We start from the raw sequence: 12145 nt of genomic DNA on the forward strand, positions 1-12145 counted from the left end.
ATACTTTATGGGTGTTTGGGGAAATTTGAAAACATTTTATATACATTTTTGATTATTGGATTTTCTATTCATCAGCTGTTTTGAAATATTTTTTTCTGTTTATTTGTATGGTTTTACTATTATGATTGTTTTCTATTTCTTGCTTTTATTGTTGTATTATAGGGAATGGTAATGTTTCTGGTTTTCAATTGCACTGCATACAGTCAAGCTTGTTCTAGTTTCCAGTTTAGATTTTGTCTGCATGCTTGTATTTATACTTTATGGTCTCTTTATTCTGTATTTGGCATGGCTGCTAGACTGTAATTTCTGTGTAGCAGCCTGCCCCATGGAGCTGAGCTAAGAAATGGGGAGTAACTGAATGGCTCTGACAGGCTGGAAGGTAGTTCACAGGCAGGATTTAACATTTATGTAAATATATTAAAATAAGCTCGTAAACCAGCGCCCCTTCTTCCGCCACTCCGCGAGTGTTCAGTCTTGGTCTGCGGTAACGTTGGCAACCCTATGCCTGCCAGAAAACTGTACTGTATTTTATGTCACTGATTTCTACGGTCATAGGTAAAGGAGGCAGAGAAAATTATTTTCTGTGGGGTGGTGCTGGCAACGGTCAGCACATTTAAAAAAAAAAAAATCGCCAGTGAATCGCTAGCTGCGCGTCACACGTAAAGCACGCCGGGACCTCGTTTCCCAGCGGCCTCCGCTTCGGCAGCGGTGTCGCGTGAGAGGTTCATGCCCTGCCTGATGCTTCCCGCGAATTTCATGCAGACTGGCTGAGAACTGCGGCGCCGTTAGGTAGTGGTTGTGTAGAGCGCCTGAGAGCCGCTGCTTGTTCGTATTGTGGGGGTTGGCGGGCTATACCGACGATGGCCGCTACGTCAGCGAACGGAGGGAGGATGTATGTTGTTTCTGCTCCGGGCACCGGTTAGAGTGCAGGTGGGCAGGGCGCTGCCCCTTTCGCTGTTTAACGCGCATCTTTTTGACCTTGGAGAGATGCAGGAGAGTGCTGTGTGTGTCGTCGTCGTCCCCCCGGGGTTTAATCGCACTCTCGACTTGGCTGCGAAGGAGTTGGGAGAGGATGCAGGGTTAGTGAGCGATGCTTATAAACTAGGTATGTGCAGGGAGGGTTTTTGTATCGTTCTATAGTCGCATAGGCGGGTTGGCATTGGTAAGTACCGCATTTTTAATCCGCGCTGAATGGTCAGAGGTGATTGCGGTCATGTGATCTTGATCACCCTATCCTGGTTCTTGGCAGAAAAGCAATCAGAGGCGCGCCTTTATCCCGTCGTTCATTTGTTAATATCGCTTTTCAGGAGCTGGGCGATGGGGGTGCAAGACGACGGAAGTCTCTGTGGCCGCCGAGGACAGGGATCTCCCCCTCCCCTTATTCTATCGCCTGTTTCAGGGGCAGTAGTACCAGCACGTGTCCATGATGGTTGGTGCTCAGCCACAGGAAGGGAAAGGGAAGAGTTTTAAAATACAACAATGTGTGTAAAGTTTGACCTTTTAAATGCAGGTCTACTGAAATACTCTTGCATCTGGCGCCTAAGCTGAATCGTGTATTGTAGAGCATGCATATCGCGGGGTAACGGGCTGTGCTTTGCCCTGCATGGGGAACGCTGTTCTTGGGGCCGCACGCCGGCGCTCTTTCGGTCTGAGGCTGCGGGCGACTTGAGACGCTATTTGCGGCTTGATCAAATCTGAAAAGACTATGGGGGGGATTGTGAAGCCCGTGCACGGCGTTTCCCGTTGGGGTGCAGTTGAAACTTTCGTTTATTTGTCGGTCGATTTGTCTTCTGTATTGCTCCTTAATTGAAACCCTGGCTGCTGGGTGGGGCGGGCGGGTTGGTTGTCTGTTTCTAATAAACAAAGCTTGTCCTGTCAGTTTCAGGTCCTGATAGGAAAAGGGCAAAGCCGCGGAGGAAGTTGGGCGGGGTTTCCCAGCCAGTGAAGGAGTCTGCTAGACGTCTGCTGCAGATAAGGTACGACAGGACCAGCATAAGAACCCCGGGCCTTTTGTCTGCCTCGTGCCGTTGTCTACGTTCAGGCGCTGCTTCCTCTTCCGCAGTGTGCCCTGGTCCTGGCTGAGGTAGTAGTTTGTGCTGTTGGTCGGGTTGTGACATTGCCCGTTGTGGAGATAACTGCGCAAGCTACTGCCTTGCTAGTGCTGGTGGGTGATCGCCTGCAGATGGAGACAATGGGAGTGGGAATCCCCTTTGTTTTTCCTGCGGTTTCCTGCTTGGGGGTGGGTCTGTCAGGTTCTACTGAATCCGTGTCCTCTGTTGGAGGTGGTTGTGCTGTTCATCAGAAGCAGTGTTAAGACTTTTTAACAATTATTAGTGTAGATTCAACCATTTTTAATATTTTCATTGGTTGAAATTGCCTTTTATGTACGCACGTGGGAATTTTTTCTGCACTGCTTCTGAATAGTTGTATAATTATTCATATGTTTAATCAACTACAGTTTCGAAGAAAAAACACTTTTCAGTTGTATATTTTATAATATTTAATTTCAAAAAAATCTGTAAAAGACCTGAGGTTGTATATATGCACATTGTTAATCGGTTTATTGAAGATCTTGCTGTCTTTCATTGCATATTTGATTGAATGTATTGCAGATGGTTTTATGGTTTGATTGCTGTTTTGGTAGAATTAAATTTGCATTTTTTTAAAGTAGATAAATATGCTGGTAAACATTACATATTCAGCAATTCATTTTGTAATACAGAATATGTTCTCAAATTTATTGGTGGATGGAATATATAGAATGGCACATTTTGAGAATTTCAAATGTTTCACTAGATTACTCTAATGCTAATAAATTGGTGCAACACCTTTATTTTGTTTGTATTTTTTTTTATTTCTGTGCAACAAGAGACTCCTTCTAAAATTATTTTTCTTAGAAAAATTATTTGATACAAATCACTTTTGTAAGTAGGTATCCAGTAGACTGTAAGCTCTTTAGGGCAGGGGGGTGTGGAGCACTATTATGACATTTTATCATATTAGCTTAACAGGAGCCTAATGGTTAAATAAGTTCATGTTTAATTGATTTACAGATTAAGCACGACTTCTGTAGTGGTGGTGTCAGGGAGAAATATTGGAGAAAATTATGAAAATGTGTACACTACTGGAAAATGTCTTACTGTGTGTATGTATTGAATTTTATGTTCTGTGTGTGGTTTTTTCCTCATTGTGTAGACTAGAAGTAAGCAACTTCTGCCTTTGAGTGCCAAAAGTTTGTTAGGTTTTCAGGATAAATATGCATAATATGTGTTTGCACGCAGTGAAGGCAGTATATGCAAATATGTCATGCATATTCAGTGGATATCTGTAAAATCTGACCAGCTTGTGACATTTGGACGTCTGCTCAAGATTGGTGGATCTCAGACTCCTACTTTGGCGTTTTTCCCCCTCAACAGGAGGCGTGGCTGGGTGGTTAGAGCATCAGGCTGAGGCCCATGGAAGCCAGGAGTCAAATCCCATTCCTCCCATGGACTCTGTTTGTGACCTTGAGCAAATTGCTTTGCCCTCCATTGCACAAAGGGCTTATAGTCTAAGGTGGTGCTTTCTTGGGGCAAGCTGATTTGTAACGCACCTTGAGCTTGGAATTAAAGGCAAGTAATTAAATCTAAATTCAACACTAAAGTTGGTTTTTAGGATATCTGCAATAAGTATTCATGGGATAAATGTGATCTACAAATGGATTAATTTTCATTTGTGGTTTTTTTTTAAACACTTGTTTAGAGGCTATAAGTACCAGAGGTCAGAACATTTAATCTATAAATATTGAGTTTCTGCTCCCTAATGTAATGGTATTCCCTCCCAGCTCTTGAAGGCTGCAAGCTGCATATCCCAAATGAATATGCATGAGACAGATCTGCATACAACTGAGGCAGATTTTTAGGATATCATTAGTGATATCCTGAAAATCTGCAGCCCTTGAGGACAGAGAATACCACTGCTCTAATGTATGTAGAATAGAAATTGAGGGAAATAAGAATTGGATTCCCCTGAACATTTTCATATCTTTCTATTGATTCTGGAAGCTGTGGGAGTGAAATAAAGTTGGATAATCTGATATGGTAGTGGTACAAGGTTAATGTAGCTGAAATCCAACCAGATATAGCAGATAATGTAATCTTTCATTTTCTTATCTTTAAAACTATAAAACAAAATGATAATCTGAAACTTGTGACTTTTTATTTTTTAGGTTGAAAAAATTAGATTTAGCTTCCCATAGTCACTTAGATTTGCCACTTTTTTGAAAATTGTCAACACATTTGTTTGACTGATCTGTTTGCTCCTACTGCTTTGGGCTTCTAACTCAATCATCAGGACAGGAATCTGGTGCCATGAGCCTTCCATCATAATTGCATGGGGATTTTCCCCCTATTTTATATTGCTTCCCAACGTATTTTAGTCCATTCACTGCAGTGATGGTGCTTAGCCTGGAGCTGTGTTCCAGGGATTCTTCTGAACCTCGCAGTCTAGTGGCCCCTAAATTTTGCCACTAGATATCGCTGTAGTGCGATGACTAATCTTCCCCCCCACCCCCCCAACCCAAGGGCTGTGAACACTGTCTGCACATCATTACTAGGCCATGAAAAACATGAGAGCATATCATATGGTAGTGGGTCAGACCAAGTTCCATGGAGCCTAGCATTCTTTCTTTTAACAGTGGTCGATCCAGGTTGCAAGTACCTGGCAGATCCCATAAAGTAAATTTAATTCCTGTTAGTCACTACTGGAGACAGCAATAGATTGTCTACCTGGCTAATGATGTGTGTTGAACTTGTACAAACTACTTTTAAACCCTACTATGTTAGTCACTTTGATCACGTGTTCTGGCAATAGAGTCCACAGTTTTGAACCTGCTGGTTGTTAGTTTCATGGAGTGCCCCTTGTTTTAGTATTTTAAAAGGGTAAATAAATGTTCTACCCCACTCATGATTTTATAAACTTGTATCATGTCCCCTCTCAGCCATCTCTTTTCCAGGCTGAAGAGCCCTAGCCTGCATAGCTTCTCATCATAGGAAAGATGTTTCATCTCCTCTTCTGCATATTTTCCACTTCCAGTATCTCTTTGAGAGAGAGAGGCTGACAAGAACTGCGCACACAGTACTCAAGGTGTGGTCAATACAGAGGCAATATGTTTATTCTCCATTCTTTTTCCAGATCATTCCTAAGATTCTATTTGTGGGTTTTTTTTGTTTTGTGTTTTTTACCTCCGTCACGCACTGAGCAGAGGATTTAAACGTATTGACCACAAGGACTAAAATATTCCTTTGCCAGGGTAGTGACTCCCAATATAGAATCCAGTGTCGTGTACCTGTAGCTGGAATTATTTTTCTCCAAGGACAAGCAGGATGGTAGTCCTCACATGTGGGTGACATCATCTGATGCAGCCCTGCATGGAAAACCTTTTTTCAAAGTTTCTAAAAGCTTTGACCAGCGCATACAGCATGCCCCGGATGCCACTAACCGTGCATCCACGCAAGGTCCCCCTTCAGTCTCTTCATCACTGTCCCAGGCGTTTCCCACCGATATCAGTGTTGGGCACTGTGCCACCTCGGGGACCCGAGGAAGAGCCAGTGATGCCTCATCCCTCTCCTTCAGTCTTGGCCTCGCTGGACTTTCAGGAGGAACTGGACAGCAGGGTTCAGACCACGATGCTCAGAGCTCTTCATAGCGTCGAGCCGCACATACCACTGGCCCCCCCATACATGTGCCCGAGCATCCACCGTCTATCTAGCACCCCTGCTTGAGTGTCTGGATGTCCTTTTAAGTGCCATACCGACGCAATTGGTGCCAGAGGGGCTTTCGATGTCCCCCCCCCGTGGCCACCGATGCCCCCTACTGGAACGATCCCGATCCTCGGGTCCTCAGAGGAGGAAGATGCAGTCCGTGCCGTGTTCCCAAGGCCTCTGTTCCCCAAGCCTTTACTGGGTCCTTCTGGCGTCCCTCAGCCCCTGGTCCCCTCAATGCCAGGGGAATCGTCAATTCCTGTGGTGCCCTCAAAGCCTCTGGAGCCCAGAGCGGATATCCCCCACAGGCCTCGCCCATGTTGCGCTAGCCCTAGTGAGGAGGAAGGGCCTTACAACCCATTGGGGGGATGATTCCACAGTCTCTTCCTCAGACTACTCGGACGACCCCCTCTCAAAACCTTTCCCGCTTGAGGAAAGATGTTGGTCTCCTCCCCCCCCCCCCCCCTCCAAAGATCTGTCCTTTGCGGGGTTTGTCAGGGCCATGGCCAAGGCTGTCTCCTTCCACCTGATTATGGCGAGGATGCGCAACACAAAATGCTGGAAGTACTCCATATTGTCGACGCTCCTAAGGAGATCATAGTGGTTCCCATCCACGACATCTTCAAGGACCTACTCCTACGGATGTGGGAGCACCCAATCTCCATCTCCCCTGTCAAAAGGAAGATGGATGCCACCTATCTGGTGCAGCAAGCTATAGGGTTTGTTGAGTCCGCCCTCGAGAGCCAGGCGCTCCCATACTCACGTTTCTGCCCCTCTGGGGCGAGAACATAGGAAGCTCGATGCCTTCGGCTGCAAAGTCTTTCCAGGGTGCTATGCTTATCACCCTTGTTGCCGCCTGCCAGTTGTACATGACTCAGTACAACCAGAACCTATGGAAGCGAGTCCAGGATCTTATGGAGACTCTACTGCAGCAGCTGGAGGCACTCTCCACTATTGTCCTGCATGGCTTCAAGGCTTGCAAGCACGAAGTGTGATCCACCTATGACATTTTTGAAACTGTCGCTCGTGTAGCCGCAGTGGGCATTGGCGCCCATAGGATGGCTCTGCTCAGGGCTTCTGATCTCCACCCAGAGGTGCAGGAGAAATTGGCTGACCTCCCCTGCACAGGTGACAACCTCTTTGGGGATAAGGTCTGGGATGCAGTAGTGCAATTGAAGGACCACCCATGACACCCTTCAACAGCTTTCTGCTGGTGCTTCTGAACCCCTTCCTCTGCCAGGCGATCTTCTAGGCCAGGATCCCGGAAGTCCTCCTACAGGCAGAGGAAGTATTATCTTCTGGCTTCCAGAGCTCACACGCCACACACTAGCTCCAGTGGCTGTCCCCACTAGCTGCGAGCGCCCAGGCCCCAGCAAGCCCTGGCTACGGGCTTTTGACTGGCAGCAAGGGAGCATGAGTTAGTTGAGCACATCCCTGATGCCAGATCCACCAGTGGGAGGCAGACTTGTTGGCTTTGCCCATCACTAGGAGATGTCACTTTGGACAGATGGGTCCTTACCATAATCTGTCGGGGGTACTGTCTCAACTTCCGACAGCTCCCAGGGACCTCTCCCGTATGTCCATCATGGCATTTGTCCGTCCAGCAGGTCAAATGGAACACTCTGCCCTTCTCACAGCAGGTGCGGTAGAGCCAATCCCTTGCCCCCAGCATGGCCGAGGGTTCTATTCGAGGTATTTCCTAATTCCAAAGAAGAATGGTGGCCTGCCCCATCCTCGACCTCAGGGTGTTGAAAAGGTTTCTCTCAAGAGAAAAGTTCAAGATGGTTTCTCTGGGTATGCTGATTCCCCTCCTCAAAAGAGGAGAGTGGCTCTGCTACCTCAATCTCAAGGAAGCTTACACCCGCATAGCCATTTTACCCGGCCACAGAACATACCTCCGCTTCATGGTGGGGAAGGCTCACTGTCAGCACAAGGTGCTGCCTTTTGGGTTGGCCTCAGCTCCTCGCGACTTCACCAAATGCCTGGCAGTGGTGGTTGTGTATCTCAAGCATCATGCGGTGCATATCTTCCCATACCTAAACTGGTTAATCAAAAGCGATTCCCGCACAGGGGCGTTGAGTGCTTTAGCTCTGACAGTGCGGGTTCTATAAGCCTTGTGGTTCGTGATCAACTACCCAAAATCTCACCTCTGCCCGTCTCCTCAGCTGGACTTCATAGGCGCCAGTCTAGACATGGTACAGGCAAAGGCGTTTTTGCCCTGTGATCGGGCTCTTGCCCTCGCCTTGCTGGTAGCCTCCATCCACAGCAGCCGGCAGATGACTTCCCACCTTCTGTTCTGTTTGCTGGGCCACATGGCGGCTTCTGTCCATGTTATCCCTCTCGCCTGTTTGTGCATGTGGAGGGCTCAGTGGACCTTGAGGTCCTGCGAGGCCTGTTGCCACTGTGACCGCAAGACTTGCTTGCAGTCACGGAACCTCTGCAGGTGTCTCTGTCCTGGTAGGAATACCTTTCCAATTTGGAGTGGTGGATTCCCTTCCAAACTGCTCCAACTCAAGTGATCCTCACTACTGATGCCTCTCCTCAGGGCTGGGAAGCCCATGTGGACGGCCTCCACACACAGGGTATCTGGACCGCTCATGAAGCCCGCTGTCAAACTTTCTGGAGCTTTGGGTGATCCATTACACCCAATGGGCATTCAGAGACTGGTTGTCGCACAAAGCAGTCCTGATCTGGACGGACAACCAGGTGCCAATTTGGTACAAACGGGGGCACGGGCTCATTCCTCCTGTCATGAGGTGGTGCAGGTGTGGATCTGGGCCCTGTTGCAGGGGATGTAATGTGCTAGTGGACCGGCTGAGTTGCTCCTTCTAGTTGCACGAATGGTCCCTCAACTTGGAGATAGCGGCCAAACTGTTTCAATGGAGGGTACACTAGAAGTGGATCTCTTTGCCTCCCCCACACAATTACAAGGTGAGCAGGTTCTGCTCCCTGTCATTGGGGGTGGGGGGCATCTCGCCTGTGATGCCTTTTCCCTCCACTGGGGGAGAGGTCTGCTGCCTGCGTACCATCCTCTCCCGCTCCTCCTGAAAACCCTGCTGAGGCTTCAACAGGACAGAGGGACCATGATTCTTGTGGTGCCTTTTTGCCTTGACAGGCCTGGTTCCCTCTCCTGTGGAACCTGTCGATCAGGCCCCTCATCTGGGCTGGGGACTGTGCCTGATCTGCTCAGGGCACCCTGCCCATCCGAACCTCTGGGCATTGGCCCTGTCGGCTTTAGATGTTGAGTGCCTAGTCCTTCAACCCTTGGCCCTCTTGGATAGTGTCTCCCAGGTGTTGGTGGCTTCTAGGAAACCTTCCTGCAGAAAGTCCTACAGCTTGAAGTGGAGGAGATTTGCCATCTGGTGGGCAGGGCAGGGTTTCGATCCGCTCATAGGCCCTCTTCCTCAGCTGTTGGACTACTTGTGGCACCTTTCTGAGTCTGGGCTTCAAACCAGCTGAGTCAGGGTCCATCTCAGCACTGTGAGTGTGTCCCATTGAGGCGTCACTGGTACACTTGTATTGGTGCAATCTTTAGTAGGTCAAATTTGAGGGGCCTACTAGAGCTGAAGCCCCTTTTTTAGCCCCCTTTGCGTCCTGGGTCCTCAACATTGTCCTAGTGCAGCTCATGCATCCTCCCTTTGAGCTGCTGCATTCCTGTGACACGAAGTTCCTAATCTGGAAAGTTATATTCCTGGTGGCAATTACTTCGGCTCGTAGGATCAGTGAGCTTCAGGTTTTGGTTATGTACCCGCCCTACATGAGGTTTTTTCACGATTGTGTGGTCTTGCCTACGCACCCTAAGTTTCTGTCTAAGGTTGTGACTGATTTCCACCTTAAGTCAGTCCAACGTTTTACCCACCTTCTTTCCTAGGCCTCTTTCCTACCCAGAGGAACGTTTGCAACTCACTATTGGCTGGACAAAGATGGGCATCGGGACAGTGCCTTTGGTCAATCCATCCTGCGCAGTCTGTTCCAGACTTGAACCCAACTCTTCCTGCCTAGTACCCCTGGTGGGAGCCAGGCAGTCCCTGGTCGACTAATAGCATCGCGATTGTTGTGCCTGTTGGCACTTTGGTTTGGTAACTATTGGTCTCACCTGCTGCTGGGAACAGTCTGGAGCTTGGTATTCACCCATATTTGGGGACTAGCATCCTGCTCTCCTAGGAGAAAGTGCAGTTGCTTACCCATAACAAGTGTTCTCCTAGGACAGCAAGATGTTAGTCCTCAGGAATCCCACCTTCCACCCCGCGGCGTTGGGTTCTCCCTCCGGTTTGTTTTTTTGGTTTTTTTTTCATTTGTATTTTCTATCTAAGTTATAAGATTGAAGGGGAACCTCGCTTGAACGTGTGGATAGTGGCATGCTCAATGTACTGGTCAAAGCTTCTAGAAACTTTGACAAAAGTTTTGCATGCTGGGCTCCATCGGATGATGTCACCTACATGTAAGGGCTATTCTCAGCGTTTTTATTAATTTTCTAAAAAATGTCTAAGAAATCGGGGTTTAAACCCTGTACCTGCGGCAAGGTAATGTCTGTCACGGATGGCCATGACCGATGTTACCGATGCCTGGGGCCAGATCATGATCTACAAGCCTGTGCATTCTGTGCCCGAATGTCTCAGAGAGCCCAGAAACAGCGGGCTTTTCAGCCCATCGCAACCATCGGAGGCTCATTCGTCGCCTGGCCCCTCAAAAACGATGCTTCCATCACAGAAGAGAGAATCTTTGTGGGATCCTCACCCCTCCAGGCTTAGAGGTAAGGACTTGCCACGAAGGCATAGGCCATCTGATTTGAATGAACTGACAGAGCCAGAACCACCGGTGTGGGAAACAACAGCACCGACAACTTATGCGCCCAAGATGCCTTCTGCGCCTAAAGTACCGTCTGCGCACACAATTTCTGCGCCCAAGACATTGGCGCACAAAACTTCTGATCACGGCGCCGAAGACATCTGCGCGCATGGCGCCGTCTGCGCACACGGTGCCGGAGGCAACGGCGCTGCAGATATCTACGCGCACGGTGCCAAAAACATGCACACAAGTAGAAATCTGTGCACATGGCGCCAAAGACATCGGCGCACACGGTGCAGAAGGCGTCAACGCACAGTACACAACAAGATTATACAGCATCGAGAAGCCAGACGCCTACACAACACATTAGAGACCTAACGACGCACAAACTTATGGCATCGCATTATACACCACAAAATGCTGGAGATAAACCCAAACACCCATCTCATCCAATGAAACATGGGTTAAAAAGATGACATGAGTCCTCAGAAGTATCTCCTTCCGCCTCTAGCGGTAACACCGAACCGCTTGGGTACTTCATGCTCTGCGAGATCCACTTCTACAGGTTTGACAACAAAACATAGAAAACGATTGCCGTCTTAACGGAAGAACCACACAGGATCCTCGTCACACCATCATAAGAGGCATTCACATCACTCGCACCATAAAAAGACTTCGAAGACGAGTGAAACATGGGAAGTAAGCCCTTCTATGTCTACGTCGTCTTACACACAAGGTGCAAGGACCTTATCTCATAGAGAGATAATACAGGTCACTTCCTCTAATGCTTCTACATCCTCAGATAATTCCATTAGGACAGCAGAGGCCAAGAAGGGGAAAGAATATGACGTTTCAAGTACCTCTAATGCACCCTAAAGCAGTGAGTTACCAAAACCATCTAGTTCAACAATGCCTCCTCACACAAAAGAGGCATTTTTTTCAATTATCCCAATCATTAGCAGGGTTTTATGAAACTCTTCAATCATCCTTTAAGATGTCTAAAGAACTCTCCCTTCGGAAGAGACTCCCCCTTTTGGGGAAGGGGGAGTCTCTTCCGAAGGCATGGGCTCCACCTTAACCAGGGTGGAACCAGACTGCTGGCGCTAACCTATAAAAAGGAGATAGAGCAGCTTTTAAACTAGAACAAACGGGAAAGCAGACAGTTGCTCAGCAGCCCATGGTTTGGAGAGAGGTATCTTCAAAGGATACTAATGATGCATTAGAATTAGGGCATCCCAACAGTGAAGTTCCAATAATTAGAAAAATAGTCCAAGTGCCTATAACTAAAAACTCACCTGAGCTAAAAAATTCTAACATCCCTATCAATTAAAAAGCAGAATGAAAATACAAACAATAAACAAACTTTGAAATGTTTGTATGCTAATGCCAGAAGTGAATAGCAGTGAATGATGACATAGACTTAATTGGCATCTCAAAGACATGGGGGGAAAGAGGATAACCAATGGGACAGTGCTATACCGGGGTACAAATTATATCGCAATGACAGAGAGGAGCATCCGGGAGGAGGTGTGGTGCTTTATGTCCCGGATGGCGCAGAGTCCAACAGGATAAACATCCTGCATGAGACTAAATACAAAATTGAATCTTTATGGGTA

At 47.7% G+C, this 12145-nt stretch overlaps 1 long non-coding RNA gene across 2 annotated transcripts; it reads left to right on the forward strand.

Moving 5' to 3' along the window:
• Positions 1–709: 709 nt before the first annotated feature.
• LOC115099492 lies at positions 710–4113 on the forward strand. Of its 2 annotated transcripts, XR_003858804.1 has the most exons (3): positions 710–1481; positions 1880–1976; positions 3417–4113. It is a non-coding gene; the product is annotated as an uncharacterized LOC115099492 (long non-coding RNA). The 2 variants fall into 2 exon arrangements; XR_003858802.1 differs by lacking the exon at positions 3417–4113 and having other exon boundaries at positions 1880–2833.
• The last annotated feature ends 8032 nt before the right edge of the window (positions 4114–12145 follow it).

This window comes from Rhinatrema bivittatum, chromosome 9, assembly GCF_901001135.1.
Source record: "Rhinatrema bivittatum chromosome 9, aRhiBiv1.1, whole genome shotgun sequence".
Taxonomy (NCBI): domain Eukaryota; kingdom Metazoa; phylum Chordata; class Amphibia; order Gymnophiona; family Rhinatrematidae; genus Rhinatrema; species Rhinatrema bivittatum.